This window comes from Wolffia australiana, chromosome 6 (assembly GCF_029677425.1).
Source record: "Wolffia australiana isolate 7733 chromosome 6, ASM2967742v1".
NCBI lineage: Eukaryota > Viridiplantae > Streptophyta > Magnoliopsida > Alismatales > Araceae > Wolffia > Wolffia australiana.
The window spans coordinates 14,884,067-14,896,705 of NC_135840.1; the positions used below are offsets into that span (position 1 = coordinate 14,884,067).

General features: G+C 43.6%; 1 non-coding gene across 1 annotated transcript; it reads right to left on the reverse strand.

Annotated features, from left to right (window-relative positions):
* Positions 1–3,580: 3,580 nt before the first annotated feature.
* Positions 3,581–3,689, reverse strand: LOC144705075 (small nucleolar RNA R71). The gene has a single exon (XR_013581974.1). It is a non-coding gene; the product is annotated as a small nucleolar RNA R71 (small nucleolar RNA).
* Between the last annotated feature and the right edge of the window lie 8,950 nt (positions 3,690–12,639).

Sequence of the window (12,639 nt, forward strand, 5' to 3'; positions counted from 1 at the left end):
CAGACACGCGGTGCCTCCGAGTACACCCGGCGCCACACTTGAAGTGCCTTGTCACTGTGCTGCGCCACTACCTGGCCCTGCTAGTCCGCGCCACACCCTTCTGATTGAGTGGCATACTGATCACGCCCAGTCGACCCGACGTACCAAGTCAGCCGTCGACGCTATACCTCTCAGCTACTGGGGCCTCGGTCAATCAGCCAGCTCAAGACGACGCCCCGAGCTAAGCCGACAACCAGGTGCACCGTTCCTAACCCGTCTTTTATTTCTTGCAGTACGCTTTCTTTTGCCTCCACCGCGCTCGGGTTAGATGTAGGTGAGTGTGTGAGGTCGAGTGAAAACTAAGTACTATTGAGTGTCTTACCTGGTATTGGTACGAGTCGGTTTGCCTGTCACGTGCGGGCAACCTCCGGCGGGAGTCATCTCGTTCGGCATCGTAACAACCTCATCCTTCCGGACGAGGGTCAGGAGGTCTACTTACCCATCTCCGGGCGACCCCGCCGACCTCCGGACGTCGGCTTCCCTCTGCTTGTCGGCGACTCAACGTACGACACCCCCACCCGTGCCACTCATCGTAGGTCTTCCCATAGGAGACCCGTGCCGTACGCCTCCCCTTGAGTAGACGATGCGCACCGATGCCTCGACACCAAGTACGATCCCCCTCGGTGACGGCCGGACCTCGTCCTCAACGTTGTCCTCCATGACTCGAACTCCAGTCCGTGATAGGAATTGTCGAGATGATTACTATCTAACGGAGCCTAAAACCCTAGTTCAAGATAGGAATCGTCCCCCAAGGAACGATCCCTATCCACCTGTGGATAGAGACCCAGTAGACGATGGAAATCGTCCGCCACGAGACGGTTACCATCCACCGGAGGGGAGGATCCTGGAGCATGATAGGAATCATTTCCCTCAAAATGATCCTTACCCGCCAAATGATAGACACCGTGGGTCGAACGGGAATCGTCCGGATAGGAACGATCCTTATCCACCCGAGGATGTGGCACCCCCTCGCGATCACTGCCATGCACATCACGACAATCAGTGGCAACAAATCCAACGTAGTGTCAAAGTCAATGTTCCGTACTATGAGGGATCTAGGAACCCTAAAGAGTACCTTGGGTGGGAGTCTAAATTAAACAGTTATTTCAAATGGTACAATATGCTTGAGTGGCAGATGGTCCAATACACCGAGATGAAACTAGGTGGACAAGCGAAAATATTTTGGGAGAATCTTGAATTTTCGATTTATAACCGTCGTGAGGCACCCATAGATACTTGGCCCCAAATGAAGGACAAACTGCATGAGAAATACGTCCCACTTGCTTATTTAGATAACCTTCTTGACTAGTGGCACAAACTACAGCAGGGTAGACGTCCCGTCTCCAAATATATTACTCAATTCAAGGAATTTTATGAGGTGTCATGTTGAAGAGAACCCCTGAGTTGTTATTTCCAAATTTAGAACCGGTCTTAATCCTTATTTGGAGACAGAACTGCTTGTCCGCAAGGCCACGACACTAGAGCAGGCCTATCAGATTGTAGAAGACCTCGAGCTATGTCAAAACCTATACCATACTCCCATCTACAATCCTCTTGCACTTACCGATTGTACTCATTCTTCCAATCCCTCATATTCCAACCGTGTGACCACGCGCAAGGCCCCATTAGCTCTCCCGGCACCATGATGACTCTCAAATATGTCATCAAATAATTAAACTTTTTAGCTTTCATTCATCAAAATTATAATGTTAATTCATGCTAATATCATGCATATGCATCATTTTATGAAATTACTAACCCCACTTGATCCTTTGAATCAAGTGGAATATATTTAACATTTTATGGTTAGTAAACATTCAGAGACAGGTTAAGAAGATCAAGGAAAGAGACGAGGATCAAGAGGAGCGGGCGAAAATTCAAAGACGCAAAAATTACGAAAATGCCCCTGGGCATGACTTAAGAGAAACCTATAAATACCCTCTTGAGAGTTGATTTTAGGTTGTCCAGAATTTCTCTCAAGGAAGCTAGGGCTTGGAGAGAAAGGATTTCTGCAGACCCTCCAAGGCTGATGAGCATTAGAGCTGGGAGAGAAGCAAGCTGAGGAGTAGCTGGAGCACGACGATCGTCGCCTTGCCCAGAAGGAGTGACACGAGGAGGCGTGAGCGTTTCAATTTTAGTACAATCATCTTCTCCCTTCTAAGACAATCAGAATTGGGTTGAAGATCACAAGCTGTGTCTTCAGCATTTCCAATTTCTATTGTTCCTTTGGTTACGCTTGATTTCGAATTTCATAGTTGATTGAATCGTTTCCCATTCTGTTCTAGCAAAAGTTCCATTGTTCTCGCATCAGATCGTGAAATCCATCCCTGCAGAACTTCCAAACTGCTAGCAACCCAGGCAACAGCCTAGGTTGCGAGCAATCCAAGCCGCGGGGAACAACGCCACACGCAGCAGCGCTGCGTGCAGCAAGCTCGCCCGCGCGCAGTAGCGTCGCGCGCAGGGTCGCCCACTCGCAACAGCGCCGCGAGCAGGCTCGCTCGCGCGCGGCTGCGCCACGAGCAGGCTCGCCCGCGCGCGGCACCGCTGGGAGCAGGCGCTCACGCGTGCACAAACACCCGCTGGGTGTTTGTGAAATTGCCCCAAAGGGCAAAGGCAAATCCTCAGTAAGGAAAGCCTTACTGAAGATTTGCTGCACCGATACTTTTAAAGAAAGCTCTGTCGTTTGTACTGAAGATCGTTTACCAGAGTTTATACTTGAGTATTGAGATCTAAAAGAACTGATTTGATAGAAAGAATTCTTGTGCTGTTTTTTGCCGTCTCCTTGTGGATCGACCCTCACTCACCCTAAGCTGTGAGGCTATAAATTTCATTGTATCAGCTCAATCCTCACACGTATTAACTGCTAAATAACCAGTAAAAAAACACCCCAAAAATTGAGTTTATCAACTGGCGCCGTTGCCGGGGAGCACGGTATTACAGTAGGAATTTATTTTTTAATTGTTCAGTAATCTTTTCTTGATTCTCCTGAAGCTGCAGGACTTAAAAATCCTCAGCTCATTGTTCTGCTAACATTTGTGCTGAAGATCTATGGTAGTTACACGCTCAGGAGCTGGTGAGAAGTCTACAGAAAAAATTAGTAGAGACGCCACCCCGGATTCTACAGTCACAGAACCAGAAATTCACCAGAGAAATATGGCTGAAGAGATACATCAGCAGAATGAAAGGAGAAGAACTATATTGGATAGGTCTACACCGTCCGGAAGCTTACGACAAACCGATGTAAATCTGAACATCGGTGAAGGTATCTTGTTTCGATACGATAATGCATTGATCAATTCTCTACCTGAATTTAACGGATTACCTGCACAGAATCCTTTAGAATTCCTTGATGATTTTCATATTAGATGCTCTTCTCAAAATGTTCATGGAATATCTACAGAGATGTTAAAAATGAAATATTTTCCTCGAACTCTTAAAGATAAAGCGTTTGCATGGTATCGTAATCTAGGAATCACTTTTAATTCTTGGGAAGAGATGCAAGGAAAATTTCTGCAGAAATTTTACCCTCGCTCCAAAACGAATTTTTATAGAAGAGAAATTCACAATTTCCATCCTCATGACGGAGAAGCCTTTAGTGAGTCATGGGAGAGATTCAATGATTTGTTGAGGAAATGTCCTCACCATGGCATTGAGCAATGTCAACTAGCCCAAATATTTTATGAATCTCTCTCTGATTTTATGAAAAACAAAGTAAATCTCGCTATGGGTGGAACGTTTTATACCGCATATGAGGATGAAGTTTTCGATATTTTGGAGAGAGTTGCAGAAACTGACTTGCAGGAGATTCGGGCCAATCAGAATGGGAGAAACCTGCAGCCAAAAAGAGCAGGAGTTCTGCAGGTTAACGCCAAGGAGGGAGAGCTACAAGCGGGCCTAAGGGAGACTAACCAGAAATTGGAGGAGCTCACCTCCACCTTGAAGAATGTCTTTTTAGGTAACTCTCCTATCATTAAAGCTAAGATCTGCTCTCTCTGCTTCAGCAGGGAACATGAAGATGGAGCCTGCCAAGCCATGGAAGAAGAGGTGAAGGCCTTCAACCAGCCGCAACAACCGTGGGCAGGTCAAAAGAGGCCAAATTTCCAAAACGGAGAGACCTTCCACCAAGGGAACAAGCCGGCAGCTCAACCTCCGTTCCAGCAGAGACAACCATTCCAGCACAGGCCTCCACAGCAGTATCAGGTTCCATCTCAGGATCAACCTGATTTTTCTTCACTTACTCCCGTCATTTCAGATATGATAGAGAAGCAAAACCAAAAGTTGCGGGCGGAGATGGAGATGAAGATGCAAATGATGATGGAATTTCAAACAAAGCAAGTGTTGGAATCTCAAGAGCAGATGAGGAAGCTATTAGAGAGCTTCAGACCTGCACCACCTGAACACCAAGGTATAACTCCAGAATTCCCGTGCACATCGTATAAACTTCCCACGAAACCATTAGTAAATCCATGCAACTTGCATCATGTACAGCACTCCATTCACGATGAGACGAATGGAGACAATCCGGAAGTTCTAGCAATCTCAAAATTGAGAAATGGAAAAGAACTTCAGGATCCCTATCAGAATTCTGTAGAGAATTCTAAGAAGGGGAATAAACCACGAGAGGAAGAAGGAGAGGATTCTCCCTACGTGGAGGAGCCTCTACCTTCTACGAGTGGGCAGCATGTTCCCTACCCTTCCGCTTTAAATAGAAAAAAACCTATCCTTGATTATGAAAACCGATTGCTAGAGAATTTTAAAAAGGCCACGATGACTGTTACTGTAGAAGACATGCTTAGGTGTGCACCCTCCCTAAAGAAGTACCTTAAGGACTCTTGCACCATTAGGAAGCCTAGGGAAGTAGTTAAATTATCTGAAAATGCCTCTAGCATCCTTAATGCCATCCCTATCAAAATGAGAGACCCCGGAGCCCCTTTTATCACATGTGAAATTGGAGGAAACACATTCTCTAAAGTTTTATTAGATACGGGAGCAAGCATAAGCATCATTCCAACGGCATTATATGAGCCATGTGGGTTTGGAGAATTGGAGGAAATACATATGGATTTACTCCTAGCTGATGGAACTGTTAGGCAACCCGAGGGAAGGTTAACCGATGTCATGATCACTGTCGAGAATTGTGAAATACCGGTAGATTTTATAGTGACTGATGTAAAGATATCAGGAAACATTAGCTTAGCTCCTATTATCTTAGGAAGACCATTTTTAGTTACGGCAAAAACGATTATGGATTGGGAGAAGGGGACGGTGGAGTTTGAATTGGAAAGGAGAGAGTTCAACTTGATATATCAAAAATGATGAAGTGTCCCTTAGGAAGCAATGAGGAGTTAAAATTGTGTACAGAGGATGAGGCAGAGGACGTGATTAAAGAGTACTTATCACATGTCGAGGGTAGAGAGCTAGATGATGAGATCATGGACTTCCCTTTAGTCGAGATGGGCCTAGAACTCAAACCTCTACCTTCATCCCTCAAATATGCATATTTAAATGAGAAGAAAACCTTACCTGTAATCATCTCCTCATCACTCACTCCCAAACAAGAAAATGAATTGCTCAAAGTACTTAGGGAGCATAAGAATGCCATAGGTTGGACATTTGATGATATTAGAGGAATTCCATCTGCAATCTGTAAGCATAGGATATTTTTAGAAGAGGAATCCAGACCTTGTAGAGAGCATCAAAGGAGACTCAACCATTACATGAGAGAAGTTCTTGAGAAAGAAATAATAAAGTGGTTGAATGCAGGAATAATTTATGCCATATCTGATAGTTGATGGGTTAGCCCCGTACACATGGTGCCAAAAAAGTCTGGAGTTACAGTAGAAGTGAATGAAAAAGGGGAAGAGGTGCAGAAGAGATTGACCACTGGATGGAGAGTATGTATAGATTATAGGAAGCTAAACAAGGCGACCAAGAAGGACCATTACCCTCTACCCTTTATGGATCAAATACTAGAAAAACTGTCAGGGCAGCAACATTTTTGTTTTCTTGATGGTTATTCAGGATACAACCAAGTGAACATCCATCCTGATGATCAAGAGAAAACAACATTTATGAGTCCCGTAGGGACATATGCCTTTAGGCGTATGCCCTTCGGGCTATGCAATGCCCCCACCACATTTCAGCGATGTATGAATGCCCTTTTTTCTGATTTAGTAGGAGAATGTCTAGAAATCTTTATGGATGATTTTTTAGTATTTGGATCTACCTTTGAAAACTGCCTCCTAAGCCTCACCAAAGTATTGAAGAGGTGCATTGAGTCCAACCTTGTCCTAAGCTGGGAAAAATCTCATTTCATGGTGCAGGAGGGAGTAGTGCTGGGACACACGGTCAGCAATCGTGGATTGGAAGTGGACAAGGCCAAAATCGAAATCATCCAGGGCCTTCCACCTCCAACCAACCTAAAAACCCTTAGGGGTTTCCTCGGCCACGCGGATTTCTATAGACGTTTTATCCTAGATTTTGCTAAAATTTCTAAAACTCTTACAAATCTTCTATCGTCTAAAAATAATGATTTTGAACTAACACTAAAGGCTAAGAACGCATTTGATATATTGAAAGAAGCTTTAGTTAATGCGCCTATCTTGCAAGGGCACGATTGGACCCTTCCTTTTGAACTAATGTGTGATGCTTCTGATTTTGCAGTAGGTGCAGTGTTAGGTCAGCGAATTGACAAGAAACCCGTGGTCATTTACTACGCCAGCAGAACTCTAGTGGATGCGCAGCTGAATTACACTACTACCGAAAAAGAGCTGTTGGCAATTATCTTCGCTTTAGAAAAATTTAGATCTTATTTACTAGGTAGTAAAATAACTTTTTTTTCTGATCATGCAGCTATTAGATACTTGTTAACGAAGAAAGAGGCTAAACCTAGGTTAATTAGATGGGTGCTGTTATTACAGGAATTTGATTTAGAGATCAAAGATAAGAAAGGGTGTGAAAATGTAGTAGCCGACCACCTCTCCCGAATCATAGGCGCCCCACCTGAGCAAATTAATGATGCATTTCCTGATGAATTTGTTCTAACTGCGCAAGGAACATCAGTTCCTTGGTATGCGCATATCGTCAACTTTCTTGTTTCAGGACAAATTCCTACAGGTTGGACGTCTCACGAGAGGAAAAAGCTACTAAAAGATGCGCGTTTTTACTTCTGGGAAGATCCTGAGCTGTTTCACCAAGGGCAAGATCAAATTTTACGACGATGCGTCCCCGAGAGCGAGCAACGAAGCATCCTAGAATTCTGCCACGTGAAACTAGGAGGGGGGCACTACTCGGCCAAGGTAACAGCTCATAAGGTTGTTGAATCGGGTTTCTTTTGGCCTACATTATTTCATGACGCCCAGAAATCTTATAATACTTGTTTAGCATGCCAAGCATCCATCAACATAAATAGGAAGGATAGAATGCCCCTACAACCCATCCTAGAAGTTGAAATATTTGATTTATGGGGAATAGATTTTATGGGTCCTTTTCCTATTTCTCATGGATATGAATACATATTGATGGCAGTTGACTATGTATCCAAATGGGTAGAAGCCATTCCCACAAAAACAAATGATAGCAAAGTAGTGACCAATTTCATCGAGAAAAATATTTTTTACCGTGATGGATGCCCACGAGCCATTATAAGTGACGGAGGTTCCCATTTCACAAATTACAACTTTAGAACTCTCCTCAAGAAGTTTGGTGTCCATCATCGTGTCACTACTCCATATCATCCTCAAGCCAATGGACAAGTTGAATTGTGCAATAGAGAGGTGAAAAAAAATTTGAGGAAAATAGTGCGTCCGAATGGGAAAGATTGGTCTAGGAAACTAGATGAGGCATTATCGGCCTATAGAACTGCTTACAAAACTCCTCTCGGCATGTCTCCCTTTCGCTTGATTTTCGGGAAAGCTTGTCACCTACCACTTGAGTTAGAACACAAAGCCCTTTGGGCTATTAGGAAACTCAACCTAGATTTGGATAGAGCCGGCAAGCATAGACTTCTTCAATTGAATGAGCTGGAAGAGTTAAGAAATGAGGCTTATGAGAGTTCGAAGATTTATAAAGCCAAGATGAAGATGTTTCATGATAAGAGCTTGAGGAGAAGAATTTTTGTAGAGAATCAAAAAGTATGGCTTTACAACTCTAGATTAAAACTCTTTCCAGGAAAATTGAAAACGCGATGGGATGGCCCCTTCCTTGTTCAGCAGGTTTTTGAGAATGGAGCGGTTACCATTTTTGATCCTACATCTCAAAGACAATTCACTGTGAATGGGCAACGGCTCAAACCCTACTTAGAAGAAGAGGATCTTAATAGCCCCATGAATATTATTTTAGAAAAGCCACCGCACGAGCGCGCATGATCTGATTAGTTTTTGCTTCCATTTTCTATTTTCTCTGTTTTGTTATTTTGCCGTGTTTTGTTTTTGTTTTCTTCGTTTTTGTTTCTGTCTTCGTGTGCAGCAACTCCTATCCAAGCTAGGTACACCGTCACTGGACAACACGAATGCTGATCGCCGCGTTTCCTTCCATGGTTTGATCTCTCTTTCTCCTTTCTCTTAATTATGATTTGTCATGTAGGAACATGCCTTTTTATTGGGGGGGAGGAGAGTACAGTTGCATGCATCATCCATTAATTTTTTTATTTTTTTTTCGTTTTGCATTCACAAACCATGGATATTTGATGATCCTAGGAGATGCTTGTCCAATGATATGCATGATAATTCGATTCTTTTCAAAAGGGTAGAAGTGCAAGAGTGGCCAGCTAGGAAATCCTAGGTGAAGTAAGCCTAGCAAGGTGCACTATGATCCATACTATTACAGCCATATATCTGACCATTATACATATCTCACCTCACCATCCACCTAGGGTTGAGTTAGCACTTACATGCACGAAAATTTTTAGCTTTAGTGGAGAGTAGGGTTAGTGTTAGCTCATCGGCAATATTATTATGATGTGAGTGAAGCTCCCTGAACCAAGAAGGATACAAAACTTCGTCGGGGGAATAAGCTGCCAGTCTACTTAGGACGGCACATGGGTAGTGGATAAGCGCCACCAAACTATAAAGTGAAAGCTGCACTGCGCATAAACGAGCAAAAGCTTGCATCATAGTACTAAAGTTGATTGTCATCAAAAATGACCAACAAGCAGCAAATGCCAAAGAAAATAAAGGTGGAAAAGCTGTCTCCCATGTGCTTGAGCCGATGCTACTATAGCCATAGTATTGAGCTAGCCTTAGCACCACTCTCTACGCCTCGTTCAGTAGTGCGCTTGGGGTGTTAACTCGATCTTACTCCATATACTATGTACTTACTATATGTACGCCGTAGATCAAGTGCACTTAGTTGAGGTAGAAGGCTGAGATAGATCCTAAATTTCTCCTGTGCTGGTCAAGTTCAATTGCTGAAAATACTCCATGAAAAGAGCATGAATCAAAGCTATCGGAAGTCGAAAGTCAACTTGAGATCATCTTTTATTCTCACCTGCATTTCATTACTAAGGGACTAGTAATGATCTAAAATGGGGGGTGTTTGATGACTCTCAAATATGTCATCAAATAATTAAACTTTTTAGCTTTCATTCATCAAAATTATAATGTTAATTCATGCTAATATCATGCATATGCATCATTTTATGAAATTACTAACCCCACTTGATCCTTTGAATCAAGTGGAATATATTTAACATTTTATGGTTAGTAAACATTCAGAGACAGGTTAAGAAGATCAAGGAAAGAGACGAGGATCAAGAGGAGCGGGCGAAAATTCAAAGACGCAAAAATTACGAAAATGCCCCTGGGCATGACTTAAGAGAAACCTATAAATACCCTCTTGAGAGTTGATTTTAGGTTGTCCAGAATTTCTCTCAAGGAAGCTAGGGCTTGGAGAGAAAGGATTTCTGCAGACCCTCCAAGGCTGATGAGCATTGGAGCTGGGAGAGAAGCAAGCTGAGGAGTAGCTGGAGCACGACGATCGTCGCCTTGCCCGGAAGGAGTGACACGAGGAGGCGTGAGCGTTTCAATTTTAGTACAATCATCTTCTCCCTTCTAAGACAATCAGAATTGGGTTGAAGATCACAAGCTGTGTCTTCAGCATTTCCAATTTCTATTGTTCCTTTGGTTACGCTTGATTTCGAATTTCATAGTTGATTGAATCGTTTCCCATTCTGTTCTAGCAAAAATTCCATTGTTCTCGCATCAGATAGTGAAATCCATCCCTGCAGAACTTTGAAACTGCTACCAACCCAGGCAACAGCCTAGGTTGCCAGCAATCCAAGCCGCGGGGAACAACGCCGCACGCAGCAACGCTGCGTCGCTTCGCCAGCGGGCGCAACGCATGAGTAGGCTCGCCACGCCGCGCCATGGCGTGCACAAACACCGCTGGGTGTTTGTGAAATTGCCCCAAAGGGCAAAGGCAAATCCTCGATGAAAGCCTTACTGAAGATTTGCTGCACCGAGACTTTTAAAGAAAGCTCTGTCATTTGTACTGAAGATCGTTTACCAGAGTTTATACTTGAGTATTGAGATCTAAAAGAACTGATTTGATAGAAAGAATTCTTCTGCTGTTTTTTGCCGTCTCCCTGTGGATCGACCCTCACTCACCCTAAGCTGTGAGGTTATAAATTTCATTGTATAAGCTCAATCCTCACACGTATTAACTGCTAAATAACCAGTAAAAAAACACCACAAAAATTGAGTTTATCACACCACCCCTAGCTCCCACTCCTACTCGCACTCCCACCGAGCACCGCCCCCTAGCTCAGACACCGTTTTCCGCTACTCCAAACCCCCATACGTCGTCTTCCCTCAATTCCACTGCTAGAGCTCCTCCTCAACCCAATCAGGCACAAATTGGTCCCTCTTGCTTGAGTTGCTTTAAATTCTAAGGACGTGGTCATAGAGCTTCCCAATGTCCATCACGAGCCCTACATATAGGTCAAGAGCCCTCTGATAACACCCCTCTCAAAGATGATCAGCCTATTGACGAGGAATAATATAGAGTGGATAGTTACGTAGAATGTGAATTCGTGCACGAAGAAGATTTGGTGGGTTTCATTGGTATCATTGATTGCCCACCATCCCTTCTTCGTCGGGATCCTTCCACATCTGTTAGGGGAGTCATTCAATGTACTCTTACCCAACCCTCTAGTGATAATGCTGCATTAAGGACATCCATATTTTACACGTATTTTAAGATCGGTGATAAGATGTGTAAGATGATCGTTGACAACAGTAGTTGTATCAATGCCGTATCTGATGTCATGACTTCACGTTTGGGATTACCGTTGATTGACCATCCTCACCCGTATTTTGTATCTTGGATCGATGCTACTTCCATTCCCATGAAAAATCAATGTCGTCTTCCTTTGAAGGTTCAGTCGATGAAGACGAGATATTATGTGATGTTTTACGCATGAAGGTGGGCAGCATTATCCTTGGCCGCCCTTGGCTGTATGATAATGATGTACATCTATATGGTAGGAGCAATACCTGCTCGTTCATCCATCAGGGCAAGAAGATTACATGGCATCCATATACCCAAACCCCTCAAAGATCTTCACCAAAATCTCCTTCCTTAGGTCTATGTATTCTTAATGGTCGTCAATTTCAGGAGGAGATAGATAGTGAAATATCTATTTATTTAGCTATAATTCCTCATCAATCGTCTGAGGATTCCCCGTCGCCACTGCCAGAGGTTTCCAAACTACTGGCTGAATTCGAGAGCGTCAAATCTACCAAATGAATTACCTCCTATGCGTCAAATCTAGCATGCCATTGATTTCATTCCCGGATCCTCCTTGCCGAATCTTCCCACTATCGTATGGATCCCACGCAGTACAAGGATCTTCAGCGGCAAGTCCAAGAACTCTTGGACAAGGGATTCATTCAGGAGAGCCTCAGCCCATGCGTCGTCCCTGCACTACTACCTGCCAAAAAGGACGGGAGTTGGCACATGTGCATTGATAGTAGAGCCATCAATAAGATTACCGTCAAATATAGGTTCCCCATTCCTCACATTGATGATGTGTTTGATATGATGGCTGGTTTGCCGATTTTCTCCAAAATTGATCTTAAAAGTGGTTATCACCAAGTTCGTATCCATCGGGGAGATGAATGGAAAACTGCCTTCGAAATCAAGGATGGATTATATGAATGGAAGGTCATGCCCTTTGGTCTATCGAACGCACCCAGTACTTTCTAGCGGTTGATGAACCACATCCTTAGACCATTCATAGGAAACTTTGTCGTAGTTTATTTTGACGATATTCTTATTTACAACAAGTCCAGACCCGACCATGTCCATCACCTATGTCTAGAGTGTGAATTCATGCAAAACAAACAGTTATATGCACATCCCAAGAAGTGTTCGTTTCTTGTTGATCATGTCTCCTTCCTAGGTTTTATCCTGTCAGCACGAGGAGTTTCTGTCGATCCGGCCAAAATAGATGCCATCATACAATGGCCGACACCCAAAATGTCCATGATGTTCGTAGTTTTCACGGGTTAGCAACTTTCTATAGGCAATTCATTTCCAACTTTAGTACCATCATGGCGCCCCTGACTGAATGTCTTAAAGGAAATCATTTTGAATGGACTG